This window comes from Paroedura picta, chromosome 1, assembly GCF_049243985.1.
Source record: "Paroedura picta isolate Pp20150507F chromosome 1, Ppicta_v3.0, whole genome shotgun sequence".
In the NCBI taxonomy this organism is placed as follows: Eukaryota; Metazoa; Chordata; class Lepidosauria; order Squamata; family Gekkonidae; genus Paroedura; species Paroedura picta.
This window is the reverse complement of record NC_135369.1, coordinates 55227265-55243397: the sequence shown is the minus strand read 5'-3', so window position 1 is coordinate 55243397 and position 16133 is coordinate 55227265. Positions and strand designations below refer to the sequence as shown.

The following is a 16133-nucleotide window of genomic DNA, read 5'->3' as shown; positions in this document are numbered from 1 at the left end:
TACCTGCTTTAGCCAGGTTCTCATGGTGAACTATCCATAGTGTGAACTTAACAGAAAGGGGCTATCCATGACATTTGACATTTATAGCATATCTACTGAGAAGTAGGCCATGTAAAGTCTCATGAGACTTTGTCTCTGGTGCATGAAATCATGGGTTGAGGTGGTAATTTATGAGCATTTTCTTGGAAGTAATCCTACTGAACTCAAGCAAATATGCAAAGATTTGGGCTGGACCAAGTTAGCTCTATGCAGGTTCTCTATATTTTAGAAGGGCTATTTTTATGGAAGGATGCCTTAAGCACTTTCCTTAAGACCTTCATAAGTTGATTTTTATACACCTCTAAATAACCAGGAAGATATGGGGCACAGGTTAAGTTTACAGCCCAGGAATGCCAGAGTTGAACTTTTTGCTCTCCTCCCAGTTCACTCCAGAACTCAGAACTGAAGGACTCCTCTCTGGACTTGAATATGATCCATGGCCTGCCATGCTTTCAAGGGAATCCCACAAAGCAGGCAGAAGACTTCCCAATTCTCTGCCTCAGTCAAGGCCAGCTCCTTCCTAACAAAGCACCATAAACTCATAAACAGTCGCGGTGCTGAGGATCAACAGAGGGAGAGAGGGAAACTTGCACCTGTCTTTCTTGACACAACACACCTGTCTGGCACTGCCCATGCGCACTTGGAGCCAGGCTCCCCTCGTACAATTCCAATTGCTTTGCCAAAGCGGAGGCAAAGAAAGAGAAGCGCAGGACTCTCTCCCCCCCCCCCCCGCACCGCCGCTCTTGTTAGAAGAGGCCACCGGGGGCTGTTACAACTGCTTTATAGTCAAAACTGCTGCTCGATCGCCGCTTTACAACTGGCTACTCCCCCCCCCCCCCGCCTTATGCCAAGATCGCCAGACACCCTTCGCCCCCTCCATCATTCCCACCTGCCATGCCATTCTCACTCTTAAAAAAAGAAAGAAAGAAAGAAAAGGTACAGCCTTCATTCTAGTGGGCACTTTTCTTAGCAGCTAACCCCCGCCCCCCTCCGCGCACACACAGACGCACCTCGCCGAAATGCAAGCATACGGAGAAAGAGCAAGAGAGCTGTCCGACAGCCCCTGTCTGGAGCACCAAAGCGAGACCGTCGCTTCGGGAAAGAACAGCTTTGCCATATTGAGTTTGTGCACGAAGTGGAGATAATCCCCACCAACTCGCCAGGAAACCTTAAAAGAAAAGTATCCCAGCACGAGGCTTCTCCGTGGCAGGATCTTCTCTCCCCCCCCCTCCAAAACTAACCTTTAAGCCCACACACATACACGCCCCCCCCCAAAGAAACACCCTCTGCCACAAGCGCTCCACTTACAAGTCAACGAGGGGACCAGAAAGTAAGCCGTCTGGGGCCCAGAAGCCTAGCGACGGCGACCCGTGGCCATCCCGAAAGAAGCATTTCCTCGCGCGCGCACGCACACCGACTCGCTCTCCTCCTTTCAGACGCACACTGCGAAGTGAAGGAGGCTTCCATCAACTTCAGCAGCTCCCCCCCCCCCCCCCCAGCAAAAAAGCCGAGGACAGACGATGCGGAGCTCTCTGTGCCAGGGGCGCACAGTAAAGTCATCCACACGCCCCCCCCCCCCCAAATATAGATCTTTCCTTAGAACAAAACGACAATGTTTGTAACCGGGCTCAGTCCCAAAGGCTCAATCCCAACAACAAAAAAAGACGCGCTCGGGATTGCAAGCCGAAATCGGACAAGTCGACCCTTCCAACTTCCAGCCCCCCTCCTTCGGCGATATTCCGTCCACTTCCACGTCCCCCTTTGCAACTGAGCCCGCTCTTTGAATAGAGAAGGGGGGAAAGGAAAGCGTCCAAACCCTCCTGACTTCAGACCCACTTCAGGGTTCGCCTTTTCCGCGTAGTCTCTCTCTCCCCCCTCGCTCTCTTAAGGAAAAGGAGAAGTCAGAGGCATGCAAATGATAAGCAAATCGAAGGAGACAAAAAGCGATTAATAAACAGGACAAAGGAGGAGGAGGCGGACCAGGAGTTAGAGGGGACCGGGAAGCGCCCGGGCGGTGGAGGGGGGGGGGGGATAGGAAAGGAAGAGAGAGCCAAGAATCTCAGGGCTAGGCTCACACAAAGCTGGACCCCCCCCCCAACTCTTAAAAAGAATAATTAAAATAATCAAGTGTGTGTGTGTGTGTGGGGGGGAGAACCAAGAAGGCAGCGACAGACACAGCAGGCGAGAGGAAAGAAACGCACGCAGCCCTCCACACACACACACACACATACGCACACGCACTCAACCCTGTGCTTTCCAACCAATGCGCTGGCTCTGCTGAGGCACTGGAGTCAAAACCGTTATGGGTTTCCTTGGATGAGCTGAGCGGCGTTCTTCATTTCACCAACTCTTCGCTCTCGCTCTCTCTCTTTTTAAAACCCAAACCGAGGACAAACCAGCAAGAAGGGTTGTTTCACACACACACTCCCCGTCTTCACGAAGAAAGTCGCAGCCCGTGCCCAACGGGAGCCCTGGAGAACCAGTCCTCCCCCGCCTCCCCCGCCTCCCCCCCCCCCCAGCCCGGCGCCCTGAGAAAGACCCGCGCGGAAGCGAAGTGAAGGCTGAGCACTACTTACTCGGTTGCAAAGGCGATGCCACGGAGCCCCCGCGCTTCTTTTTCCCCCTGCCGGCTAGACAGAAGGAGAGGGAGAGTCAGCGAGAGGGGAAAGGCGCGCGCGCACACACACACACGCGCCCGCAACTCACACAGCCGGCCCCGGCTCGCTTGCGCCCGAGGACTCCTGTAATTGGCCCGGGGAGGGTGCAAGGGAGCGTGCCAGGGTGCGTGTGCGAGGCGGCGGGAGCGGGGGGACCGGCGTGAGGGTGCCCGAGCGAGGGAGCAGAGACAGAAAGAGAGAAAGCAGAAGAAAGGCGACTGGAGGGGAGGGGGGGGGGTTCGCGGGAGGGAAGAGCCGTCGTGCGCCTCTCTTCGCTCTCCCCTGGCTGTAATTGTCTATTATTTCTGCAGGCAGCGGAGCAGCCTCGTTCAGCTGAGGGCTCCGCACCACAACAAGATTTACTTTAAGACACAGCTGAAGGAAACAGGAAGACTACACGTCACGCTCTGAGTGACGTGCGCCAGGCCCAGCGCCCAATCGGGAGGCTCCTTCGGATTCAAGGGGGACAGTGAACTTGGGAGGAAAGAGCGAGCGAGAGAGAGAGAGAAAAAAGAGAGGAGAGGAGGAGGAGGAGAAACTGGTCTATCCCCCCCCCACTGCCCCCTTCCACCTCCCCATCCTTTTTCTCCATCCACCCCCCCCCTTTCCATCATTGCTGCCGGGAAGGAGACTTTTATCACCAAATTGAGGGGAGAAGGGGGGGGGTATTGGACAACCAGCTGCGCTCAGTCCGGAGTTCAGCCTCGCTGGGTGGATCACTTACTGTACTCAAAGATCTTGGACGATATCTCTAGCGCATCCACACACATACCCCAAAAAGGTGTGCCTGACCCCCCCCCCCCCCAAATTGGTTATCTGTCTAATCATTATACCGGGGTGGGGTTGCGGGCATTACTTCTTAGGAAATGCATGTGCTAATGCTGCCTAGTAATTGGGCTGTAAAATGCACAGAGCCCACAAATGGGCGCAAAGTAGCGCAAGCGAAGAACAGCCCTTTTCAAAGTGGGAACAATAGACTAAGACGTCTCCAAACTGGACGACATCCCGAGATGCCGAGATCTGACAGGGAGCGACTTTTCATTTCCTTTTAAAAAAAACTGCGGGACCGCACGACTGGCAGCCCGATCCACAAGACAGTTAATCCCAGTTCCTTGAAAGCCATTCCTTTCCATTGACTGCTTGTGCTGGGATTTAGCGTCATGGGGGATTGGACGGTAGGCTTTGGCAAGGGGGGTGGGGGTGTAGAATGGCACTGGACAAAGTACGGTGCCTGAAGCCAAGGCGCCCCCCTTCCGTCCAGCCACTCGTTATCCTGAATGGCTGGGGACAAGCTAGTAATCCTTGGCCGCCTGGTTCTACAAAACCGGGGGCATTTTAAAAGGCCAGGTGACATTACGATGTATATACACAGGGATGCTTTTCTGTAGCCCTAAACCCAATAGTTTCAAAGCTGGGAGATGCCTCTTCCGAAAGCAGGTTTAAAAACCGGACAATACGCAGAGCACCGCTTTCAAATAAATTAGGCAGGTCTCCTCTTCGCAAACTTCTTCCGAAATACAGGTCGACTTGCGCCTGCCGTTGATTCCCGCTCTCCCCCTTGGGAAGACGCAACAACAGAACTGGAAAAGGAAAGTCGGTTTGCAGTCCTCAAGAAAACCCCAGGGACTTCTCTTTAGCCACATGCACCTTCATTCCTGCTTATTAGAAGTCGTTGCTACAGACCTAACAAAAGCGGTCACCTAAAGTTCAAATCAGCCCACTGCTTATCCATGGAGCATCTGAGACAGAGCCCTGAATCTTTGGGAATGGGGAAATTGTCGGTATCTTTCCCCAATACCTCTGGGATGTAATGAGACCAGGAAGGCGATTCCATACGTTTAAAACTAATAGCCAGCTCAGATATACCAGCAGATACTTGAGGTTTAGGTCGCATGTACATAATAAACTCGCGTCATTCCCCTTGCTCCTTTAATGGCTCGCCCATCTTCCTAGTCGAAAAAGAGGACGCGAAAGGTCTGACCTTGTTCCCATCTATCTCTTGAGGCTTAAGGCTTAACTCGAGAGGAGCAAAGATGAACTTTTAAAGTTAAACCTACGAGCGGCCGAGCTCACTCGCGATGGACTGTGTTGATGCAGGCAAAAAAAAGGGTGCTTCCTTTTGTTCGAAGAAGTCTCGGCATGAAAGGGGTGGGGGGGGGAGTCATGCCACTGCTAGTCTTATCTGTATTAATTTATAGACGCCGTAAAAAACCCGCACCGAGCCGCATCAATCCCGCGATCTACTCTGCGCACCCAAATTCTGCGCGTCCCCCGCGAGCGCAGAAGGCGCCGCTGCGCTCTAGAACCCTCAGATCCCCGGTTCTCTTTGGTTGGCGAGCGGATTTGCCCTCCTTCCCAACGAGCCTTCTCGGTCCCTTTCTCTCCACACCCCCCCCCCCCCCCCCCCGCCTTGACACAGACACACACCGAGACACCCACCCCTCTCTGCTCCACTTCACTGAACTAGCAAACTGCCACCCAGGCACGCATCCAACGCAAAAAGACCCTGGCCAACTTCTCAGAAACTCAGAACTGGGAAGAAGAGTTCAATATCTCCCCCCCCCCAACACACACACACACGCCTGCCCGCTTGTACAATTTAAAAATAAATGCAGCAGCAAGGATGCGGCTGGAGAGCTCGGGTCAACGGGAGTGAGGGACCGACGCGTTGCTGGGGAGCACTGTAGCTGTTGCTTTGGGAAACTGGGGAGGGAGGCGGACAGCGACTCGCTCAGCGGCGGCACTTTCGGGGGGCGAGCCGACGGCGGGGTTTTCACCCACCTGCTCCCCTTCCCCAGCGGCTTGGGAGGGAGGGAGGGAGTGGGCCGGGGGGGGGAGGGGGCGAAGGCTCCATATGACTGATTCACGCCCACTTCCTTCCTGTGGCAGATTTCTGTCCTGGACTTCATCTTTTGGTCTGCGATTATTCCTTCGGGGATTTTTTCCCCCTCTCCCCCTCTCCCCCAACTCCAGGGTCGTCCAAAGATTTTGTTACAAGAGGAGCGGCTTTCAGAGAGGGTGGGAGGTGACCCGTCAGAAACCTCTGCGTTTCAATCAGCGTGGCCCAAAATCTCTCTCGCGCTTTTCTCTCGCTTTCTCTCCTTCTCTCCCCCACCTCTCCCTGGAGAAAAGTCCTGAATATCTGATGCGACTCCCCCATCTGTTTCCTAATCTGTTAGGTGAGGCAGAAAAGTCAGGAGGCGAGAAGCCCTCGGTTGTGGAAGTAAAATCAATCCAGATCCCTCCTTTCCCACTGGGGCATATCTGCCTCTGTCGCCTTATCTCCTTGTGAAAGAGGGAACAGAAGTTTAGTACCTTTTGGAGACGGTCATAAAAAGAAAAAAAAAAAAAAAGGGGGGGGGGGGAATAGCGCCAGACTTTCCGATCAGTGTTGTTCTTCTCAGGGCAACTTCTGCTTTTTTGGTTCTTCTACTGTTTTGGTTTTTTCAGCCCTTACCTTTGCTTCCCCGAGTTCTTCCTCGACGCCTAGTTGCCGATAATGCGGCTCTCATTTGCCTCGCTGATTTATAAACTTCTGAAAGCTCAACGCTTCTGAGGCTCTCTTTCCCCCCCTCTCTGTATTTCTTTTTTTTTTACCTCCTATTTGCAAAGCCCCCAAATAAAAATCAGTGCCAGCTCCCATGGCGGCTTGATGGCCTTTGTGTCACGCTGAGAAGCGATCAGCCCCGGTTGACGCGCCGCCTGTCAGTAGCGAACCGGCGCTCGCCCCGTCGAGGAGCCGATCCGCAACCTGGACTCGCTCCTGAGCTAAATTACACCACACGATCGGCAAAGGAGCGAGGGGTTGCTGCAGGAAGAGAATTCCCTAACGGGAACCCCACTGTGGTTTTCCCCTCTCCCTCTGACCCCTCTGAAGTGTACTGTTTGTTTAACCGACGGCTTTAGTCTAAACAGAAATAAATGGGAGCTACTACAGTCGGCGCGGCTGGACTCGGCATTGGGAATTGCACTCCAAAAGTTTCTCCCCTGCAAACATTCGTCTCCCCCCCCTCCCTGCCTGTCCCAGCCCGCCCACTATTTCATCGCTGAATACACCACAGTAAAAATGTAATAAAGACCTTTTCGCCTGAGTTCTTCACGTGCTGTATAGGTGGTACTGCTGGCGACCCACCCCCAGCGCAGTGCTCCACCCACTTCACACAGAAATGTGCAGCCTTCTAAGTTGGGTGAAGGGCTCTGTCTTTCTCAGTCCAAGTCCATTTCTTTCCCCTTTTCTCTCCCTTGCTGGGGCTCCTGTGCCTTTAACAGCTGCAGGCTAACTCCCAAAGTCAACAAGTCCAGCTTTTCTGGAACTGACTAGGATCTCTCACCAGCAATTCATGTTGCATCCAGGTTTGGATTTCTGCCTGGCAGGCAGCTTTTAAAGAACATGGGGCCATCCTAAGCTAAGCAGAACCAAGAAGTCTGACTGGGATTTGAACCCACTCCTTAATTCTAACCGAGCCACAGCACTCTTTCTGTCCTTGCCTGGAGGGGGTAATATTTTTGAGCATTACAGTGCAACAGCAACCCACTGTTGACTAGGACCCAAGATATAGCCAGAACTGGCTTCGCCTCAGGCAACCAAACTTTCCAAAAATCAAGACATTAACAGATGGTGGCAACCACATGGAGAGATGCTGCTGCTTAGAGAGAATCGAGTCATTTCACTCAAGCCGATAAAGAGTGAATCCCAGAAGGACACCGTGTATTCCGAAGAGTTCTGCACTTGGCCCATCCATATCGCTTTCCCTTCTGCTCCTCTTAGATCAGCTCCATTTTTCCCTTGGGGGGGGGGGGGAGAAAGGCAACTAATAACAAATCCACTTCCTGAGAGGGACAGTAGGTCATCAAGTGCCTGTGTGTGTGACATTCATGGAGATCAGCAGTCTCTATTTTGTGTTGATGACAAGGGGTCTCTCTAAATACAAATGAACTATTTGAAAATAAAAAGATAATGTAAAAACCAAAAAGGACAGCCCATGGAAAAGGCCAGGAAATGAATAGATTCTCTGCTAAGGATCTTTCCTGGGAACTGGGATGTCTTTGATGTCTAAGGGGCATGCACACACATACACACATACACAACTTTGCACTGAATCTGCAAGTGTATACTAATTTGGTCACAGCAATGTAATTAACACAAGGTACTCAACTCCAGACAGTTCCATACCTGGAGTCTATTATTTAGTCTCACGAAGAAACTGTTATGGAATTGATCACAAACTTTAGACCCAAAATAATTTAAAAGTCTGGGAATTACAGTGATAAACCTCTGCCTGGTTTCAGCATTAGTATTATTTCCTACATTGTATCTTCACCTGCAGTGAGTGTAGACTACACTATTTTTCTACATGGAAGCCTGTACAGCACCTTATAAAACATGTCTTGGGAAAATAAAAACTCACTGCCTTATGCAATACAAAGGTCAGGATATCTCTTGCCCAAAATGTTTATGGGTATATCTGTAGCTGATGCTTAAAAGACATTTTATAACTATTTTGCTTTCATGGGTTCTTCCTCCAAAGGATCATGGAAACTGTAGTCTAGGGACCAGTATGTGGCATAGATACACCTTATATTATTTTGTCGGTTGTACTGTGAACCAAAAGAGCCTCTTGTGGCGCAGAGTGGTAAGGCAGCAGAAATGCAGTCTGAAAGCTCTGTCCATGAGGCTGGGAGTTTGATCCCAGCAGCCGGCTCAGGGTTGACTCAGCCTTCCATCCTTCCAAGGTCAGTAAAATGAGTACCCAGCTTGCTGGGGGGTAAATGGTAATGACTGGGGAAGGCACTGGCAAACCACCCCGTATTGAGTCTGCCATGAAAACACTGGAGGGCGTCACCCCAAGGGTCAGACATGACTCGGTGCTTGCACAGGGGATACCTTTACCTTTTTACTGTGAACCAATATGCCAAATACGCTATAGCAAATTTGGTATAGACAAAACTGTCTATACCAAATTTGCTGTCTAAAGACAGGAGAATAAGCAACCTTACCTACTGTTTCACACTGGGGCTAATAGAGAGTGGCAGTATATAAATCTAAAAATAAATAAATAAAATAAATAAGAACCTGCCAATCCCATAAAATGGACATATCTAGTTTGCATTTCTTTCTTTCCTTTCATATGATTGTGCCTTATAATTGGATACATTTTGGTCCCTTAACTGCTAAAGTAGCCATGGAAAGGGTGCTTTGAGGCCTAGATATTTCAGCATGAGAAGCCCTCTCCATGGGGAAGTAAGGGAGAAAACTCTTTGAGATAAAGGACACAGAGAGAAGTATCTATTTTTTCAAATTTAAAGACTCCAGATGAAACTAAACAGAAGTCTATGGGCCTCAGTGAGAGATGGCAGCTGTCTTTCAAAGAAAAGGAAGTTGGAACAGTTAAAGGACTTTCAGGTGACATTAAAAGAGCTTAAAAATCCAGGACCTGTAATGTGATACCCAAAGGAATTTATTTAGATGCTGGATCTGTGACCAGGAGGAATAGATATGGGACATAGCCGAGTTCCATACCAAGCATCTTTTGCATGTATACTTTCCCCCCTGCTAAATTCAAGAATAAATGTCTCTGGGGGAGATATTTTCAGGGCAATTTGTGCCATATTAATAACATAAATAGCATGACACAGCTTCTTGGTCAGATTTAATCTTCTGCACTTCTGCCCCTCCTCCACTCTGATCCTGATTCATCTGAGAGTGGAAGAAGGACCTGAATTGCTAAAAGAGCTGAAAGACAGCTGCTTAGCTTGCTACAGTGAAGCTCAGCTAAAGATGAGCCACCTTGTTATGCAAAGAAAGTTAGTTCTTTGGTGGGAAGATATTGACTGACACTGGTACCTTTGACCAAGCAGTTTGTTCCTTTCACAATGGTAGATAGAGGCAAATGTGGTGTCATCAAATATTCTGTTATGGCAGATCTCCCCAGATATGGCAGATCTCCCCAGCCCCATATTGTAGATATTGTAAATTACAAAGATATTGTAGATATTGTAGATTACAAAGATATTGTAATATCTTCTCCAACAGAGTTAACAAAAATTGTGAGTGATTGAAATCTGTCCAACTGTCTTTCCTGTCCATGTTAAAGCCAGTTGAAAACATATGATCCGGGTAAAAAACCTGGCCTTCTTAGAGAAAATATTATACTCTTAAGGAAAATATTATCTTCATAATTATACTAGTTATTCTTTAAAATGGTTGTCCAACAAGGCTGCATTTCCCATGCTCATTCAGTTGTACACCACACACTGAATTTCCCTGCCATTTGAGTTTCATAATGTTGTAGAAATACAATGTGCAAAAAAGGAGTGTCAGCTCTCTGAATAAAAACATCACAATAAACAGCTATAGAGCAGCATATTATTTAGGACTGCATTCCTCAAAGCACATGGATTGCATAGTTTGAAGTGTGTTGATGTGAGTGGTTTGAGCATGGAAGTCACTATTATTTAACAGTCTTTAATATAGCCTAAATTGCTTAAAGTAGGTAAGGGCTGTCATCTAAAATATGATCTCTTGCAATTGTTAAAATCATTTTCTGCTATAGATTTTTGAATGATTTAATGGGATTACTCCAGAGTGTTTTGAGTGTTTCAGTATCACTCCCTGGGCATCACACAAAGAATTACATTTTGATTCTTCTGGATCTTAGCAAAATATATTAATAATTTAGATAATCTAAATCAAATAAAAATATTAAGGTGTTACTCTCCTCACTACTAAATGAGCTGTTTTTTTATACTCTGCTTTTCTCTGAGAGTCAAAGTGGCCCTTCTTCTCCCCACAACAGACACCCTGTGAGGTTGATGAGGCTGAGAAAGTTCTGCAACTGGCCCAAGGTCACCCAGTTGTCTGCACATGGAGGAGTGGGGAATCAAACCCAGTTTATAGGCTGCCACTCTTAGACTGTTTATGCACTGGGAACTTCACTGCCCCAGCTCCCGTGAACAAATTGGGGACAGAAGAGGCACACCAAATCAAATGCTCCCCTGTGTGGGTGCAGGAAGAGGAGGGGTAACCTGCCACGACTAAAACTCCAGCCTGCATCCTGGCATGAAACCTCCAGTGCATAAACGGTTTTAATGATTACACCACTCTGGCTTTCCTAGAATCTCCTTTTCCATTTTATCACATTTCCCTTATCTTCAAAATCAAGTCACATTATAGTAAGACTTTTCTGAAGTCAACTGACAGTGGAGGAGTTCCATGTAAAACGTACTCCTAGAAATCACACTTTGTGATGGATGAGGCAATAGGGCCCATTCTGTGTCAAATTCTTATGGGGAGATTTTTCTTCCAAGGAATCTTATTCTTTTTTTCTGTTATGCCAGACCCCACAGCAGTCTCAGTCAAAGAAGGCGAGAAAAGGTTGATGGCAGACAGGCAAACTATTAACAGCAGAAATGATTACTTCAAAGTGAGGTTGAAAAATGTATTTGGGCCATTTCACTATTTTCTCGGGGTGTTGTGTCTTTTGGTGTGTTGCACAAAACATCACTCCGGTTGTCTTTGAACAAATTTTTGCAGTCATGATTTTTAAAAATTGAAATTGATGCTGTTATTCCATCAGTTACTGGGAATTCCTATTTTTTATTTCTACCATTAGGCAAAATTCATAGAGTCATAATATAATAACAAAAATAATCCATAATTAGGAGATACACTCCTGTCCATGACTGTTAACGGAGTGGGAATTAGATTAATAATAATAATGGGGAAATCTGGAGATAAATAGGTTGAAAATTAGAAGAAGAAGAAGAAGAAGAGTTGGTTCTTATATGCCGCTTTTCCCTACCCGAAGGAGGCTCAAAGCGGCTTACAGTCGCCTTCCCATTCCTCTCCCCACAACAGACACCCTGTGGGGTGAGTGAGGCTGAGAGAGCCCTGATATCACTGCCCGGTCAGAACAGTTTTTTATCAGTGCCGTGGCGAGCCCAAGGTCACCCAGCTGGTTGCATGTGGGGGAGTGCAGAATCGAACCCGTAATGCCAGATTAGAAGTCCGCACTCCTAACCACTACACCAAACTGGTGTACTGTCTGGTGACTGTCTGGTGATATGTGGATCCTCTATTTCAATGCTGCATGCAGTTAAAACCATGACAGCAGCAACTTGATTGCTGGAGAATGGCACCATTGTGGAATCACCCTACCTTCATCCTTCCACTAGTATCATAAGTCAGTTAGTTATCAACTATTTATTTATCCAGATTCCCTGCTGATTTTATAGGTAACATCCCAATCCATTCTGCCAGTTGTGGCTATAGTGTGTTTTTTAAATGTAATTTATCATATTTGAATTACACTCTTCCACTAAGGAATTTAGGTAATAAGCAAGCAGAGATCTCCCTAATTTTATCCTTGAATAATTTTGTAAGGTAGTTCACACTAAGAGTAGGGCTGCCAACCCCCCCAATGGAAGCAGGGGTTCCCCACCACCAGGTCCCGCCCCCCCCCTCCAGACACCCATAAGCTGTCTGCTGGGGGTCTTACCAGTAGAAAGGTGGCCTAGGCCATGTTGCCAGTGCTGCACAGAAATTGATGTCATCACACTGGTGATTTCTGATGACACATAGAGTTTTTGCCCAAGTACCAGCACATGACCCAAAATTCACTGGCATGCTGTTATCACTTCCTGTGTGATACCTGCAACATGCCCTAGGCTGCCTTTTTTCTACTTGTACTCCATCCCTCACCCACTGGTGGGTGCCAGGAGGGACTGGCAATCTTAGCTGAGAGAGAGTAACTATCTTAAGAAGAATTTCATGATTATCGATTCTAATCTAGATCCAAGTCCAGTGCAACTACAGTCACTAATTGCTTGGTAGCAGTTCAGCTTTGCTCTTCACAGGTGTGTGATTATACACTGGACGAAGCTTCAGAATTGCCTTCAGTCTTATTGGATGTATAAACAATGTAGCTGAGAGCCAGCCGCCTCAACTCCACCATTCTTCTGCTTCAATAAGAAGAATGCAAGGAGCTCTGAAGAGTAGTTTATCTCAGTATATGGAAACCCAAACTCATGAAAACCCACACAGGTTTTGGTTCAAGGAATAAAGGTTATTTCTGCAAAGGGACAGGAATCCAAGGCTCTTCTATTTACCAAAGATTTACTGTCCTCTAAAGTGTATGTCAAACAGGTGGGAAATAGTGTATCATTACAGTATAATGAATAATTATGTCACATAGGCTCTTGCTGTACATTATCATTAATATAAATGTTACCCTGTGGTTTGTGTGATGCCCTGGAAATGAATGTTGAATTGTTAAAGGACATGTACTTCAACTGAATGAAAGCCAGTACTTCTCCAGAAAATGAAGTTTAGTTTCAAAACACCTCCTGGTATCGTAACGATACCTTTTTTTCTCCTCTTGTTTTCTGGAGTGCTGCAGGGGATGGGGTAAGAAAAGATCGTAGTGTAAATGTAACTCAGGTAAGTAGGTTGCACAGGGCGGCTGAGAGTCACTTGAATTCCTACCTTGCATGGCTATTTCCCCGACTCCATACTCACACATTCTAGGATGCTTTTGAGATGTTTCATAGAATCATAGAATCATACAGTTGGAAGGGACCTCCTGGGTCATCTAGTCCAACCACCTGCACTATGCAGGACACTGATAACCCTATCGCTCATCCACGCTAACCTGCCACCCCCTTGAACCTTCACAGAATCAGCCTCTCTGTCAGATGGCTATCCAGCCTCTGTTTAAACATTTCCAAAGATGGAGAACCCACCACCTCCTGAGGAAGCCTGTTCCACCGACAAACTGCTCTGTCAGGAACTACTTCCGGATGTTTAGACGGAATTTCTTTTGAATTAATTTCATCTGTCCCTCTAGGGAAAGACAGAACTCTACTCCATCCCTTATATGGCTGCCTTTTAAATACTTGAAGATGGTTATCAGATCCCCTCTCAAATAGGGACAAGCACAAACCTAAAAATGCTGAGCTTTTTTTTGGGGGGGGGTTAGGGTGGCCCCCAAACTGAACCAAGCTGAAATTTTCCCAAACCAAAACCAGTCAGTTTGGACCTCCTTTCTCCCAGGTCAACCCAACCAGGCTGTTAGATTTAAATGGCTGTTGCAACTGAATCACCATCTTCACATGTTTCCCCCCCAAAGAAGTAATACAGTGCCCATTGCAGCTCATTCCTTGCAGCTAGCTGTCCACTTGTTCAGAGTGTGAACGGATAAACAGAAACATAGTTCATGCACTTCTCATGAAAATAAGGAAATGGGCAGATTGTTTACTTGAAACTCAGTACATCATATTTAAATTATTTGCCAATTTGATCTCTAAATTACGGCTATAGTAGTGGGTCCGATTTGTTGCTACTTGAACCCTATAGAGCAATGCTTCCCAAACTTATCTGGCCTACCGCCCCCTTTCCAGAAAAAATATTACTCAGCCCCCTGGAAATTAATTTTTTAAAATTTTTAATAGTTATTCATTGCCCCCAAATGCACCTGTGGCCCATCGCCGCCCCGCTGGATCACTGCAGCACCCACCAGGGGGCGGTAGCGCCCACTTTGGGAATCACTGCTATAGAGGGATACTGTCTGTCCTGGTTGCCACTGCAGCAGTGGGACCTGTGCACAGCAATGTCATCAATGTATCTACTAGTCAACATGCCACCAATTGCAGATGTAAACCCATGGAAAACAGGTATTTCTTCAAACTTTGTGGATCTCCCAGTTTGCAGAACAATCTGGAGGGGTTTAAATTTATCCCTTGAAGTATTTAATGCTGTCTGCACGTGAGCAGAGAGGGAAGGAGGATATGCTGAATCCATGACCTTGATGCTACCCCAATGGCAACCCCACCACTGCTGCCTTTCCTCTGTAGGCCAAGAGGCAGGAGGAAGACATGGAGCTGCTGCTCTCCCACACTTTCAGCCAGGTAGGTAGGGGAGGGTGAGGTGCACCTCCAAAGCAGCAGCATTGTGGATAGGCAGGTAAAGTGAAGGACCAGAATCTCTGCAGCTACTGCCTACCATTGCATTCACTAGACAAGTGGAGATGGTGACAGCACTGCTGAAGCTGGGTAGGCAGGTTGGAGACTGGCTGGCCTGCTAAGCATGGAGGGGAGGATGGGTTGAGACAACACTAGAAGTGGCCAGAGAACGAAAGGGCAGTAGGTCAGGCAGAGTAGTGGCAGGGATGGGTTTAGCTTGCTGGGCAAGTGCCGCATTGACACTGCTGAGAAGGGAGGGCAGCCATAGAAGCAGGGTGGGGGTCTGGTGAGTGAGTAAAAACTGTGCTACCACCAGGATTCCCTCTCCCATGAGCTTCTTGTGGGTTCAGGCTTGTCTCTGTTGCTATAATCATGTAATGCAATTAGCTAAGAAGGGTATGGCAAAGTTGAATGGAGTGATCCAGGGCCCTGACAGAACGCAAAGAGTTCCACAGGGCCGGCAAAAGGGAGCTTCTCTGCCAGGCATTTGGTTGAGGTCAACCTGAACCACCGCTGCCCATTGGCCCCCAAACCTCCCTTGGATGACAACCTGTACAGATCTTCCCAACCCACTGGACCTCAGTACGAATGGAATTCAATACTTCTCCCAGTATTCCACTGTTTTATAGTGTTGTTTATTGTTATTACCATGTTGGTTATTGTTATCACCACATTATTATTACACACTAGCAGTCAAGCCCATTGCATGCAGGAATGCAACAGGCGCTAGCAGTGGCAGGTGGTGGCTGACATACGTGAGGCACTGGCAGCACGGCAGTTGAGTGGGGCACAGTGCTGGCGGCTGTGGAACGTCACTGGAGGTGGTTGGGCCACCATGCGCCGTTGGAGGTGGCAGGCTTGCTGGTGGGTGGGCCAGCATGGCTGCTGGTGGGCGGGTCGAGCTGTGGTGAACGCATGGAGCCACGGGACTGCTCTCCTCGCAGGCCAGGAAGTGTTTGGTGGTGAGGCTGGCTTAGCACCTCGCGGCCGGCTTCTGGAGGCAAGCACTCCAGGAGCTGGTCCAATCTAGGTGTACCCAGCTTTGCTGTGCGCACTTGGATTGGCCCGTGCAGACAGAAGTGCAAGCCAGACACCCAGAGGGGCCCCAGATAGAGCTCCACCCAGGGTGGATTCTCCAAAATATTAGAGCCAGCATATGGTTAGGATGGAGTTATCTGTATTGTTCCTGTTTCATGTAAACTGCCCTGAGCCTTCGGAGAGGGTGATATATAAACAAACAAACAAACAAACAAAAAACAAATAAAATAACTGTGCAGCAGCCTGTACTAGCCTACATCACCACCACAAACTGTCCATATTCCTGATCCACCCTCTTACTCTGTCCAGTTGTGACAGGTACATGATCACTCTCCCCATGTTGGCTGCTGCTTGATGGGAATAGGAGCCCATGCTGTCTCTGGACCTTTGTTGCTTGAATCTATTCTGGTAACTTGTGGTTTTCTTTTGTTCAAATCTAAG

The 16133-nt window shown here is 48.1% G+C and overlaps 1 protein-coding gene across 13 annotated transcripts in view; it reads right to left on the bottom strand.

Annotated features, from left to right (window-relative positions):
- The window catches only part of PROX1 (prospero homeobox 1), an 83190-nt gene extending 76301 nt beyond the window's left edge, over window positions 1-6889 (bottom strand). For 3 of the 13 annotated variants that reach the window (XM_077339077.1, XM_077339088.1, XM_077339098.1), the window contains exon 1: window positions 2616-3038. The gene's annotated coding sequence lies outside the window, so the exon portion shown is untranslated. The other 10 variants (XM_077338988.1, XM_077338996.1, XM_077339007.1 and 7 more) reach the window with 10 other exon arrangements.
- Window positions 6890-16133: the final 9244 nt, after the last annotated feature.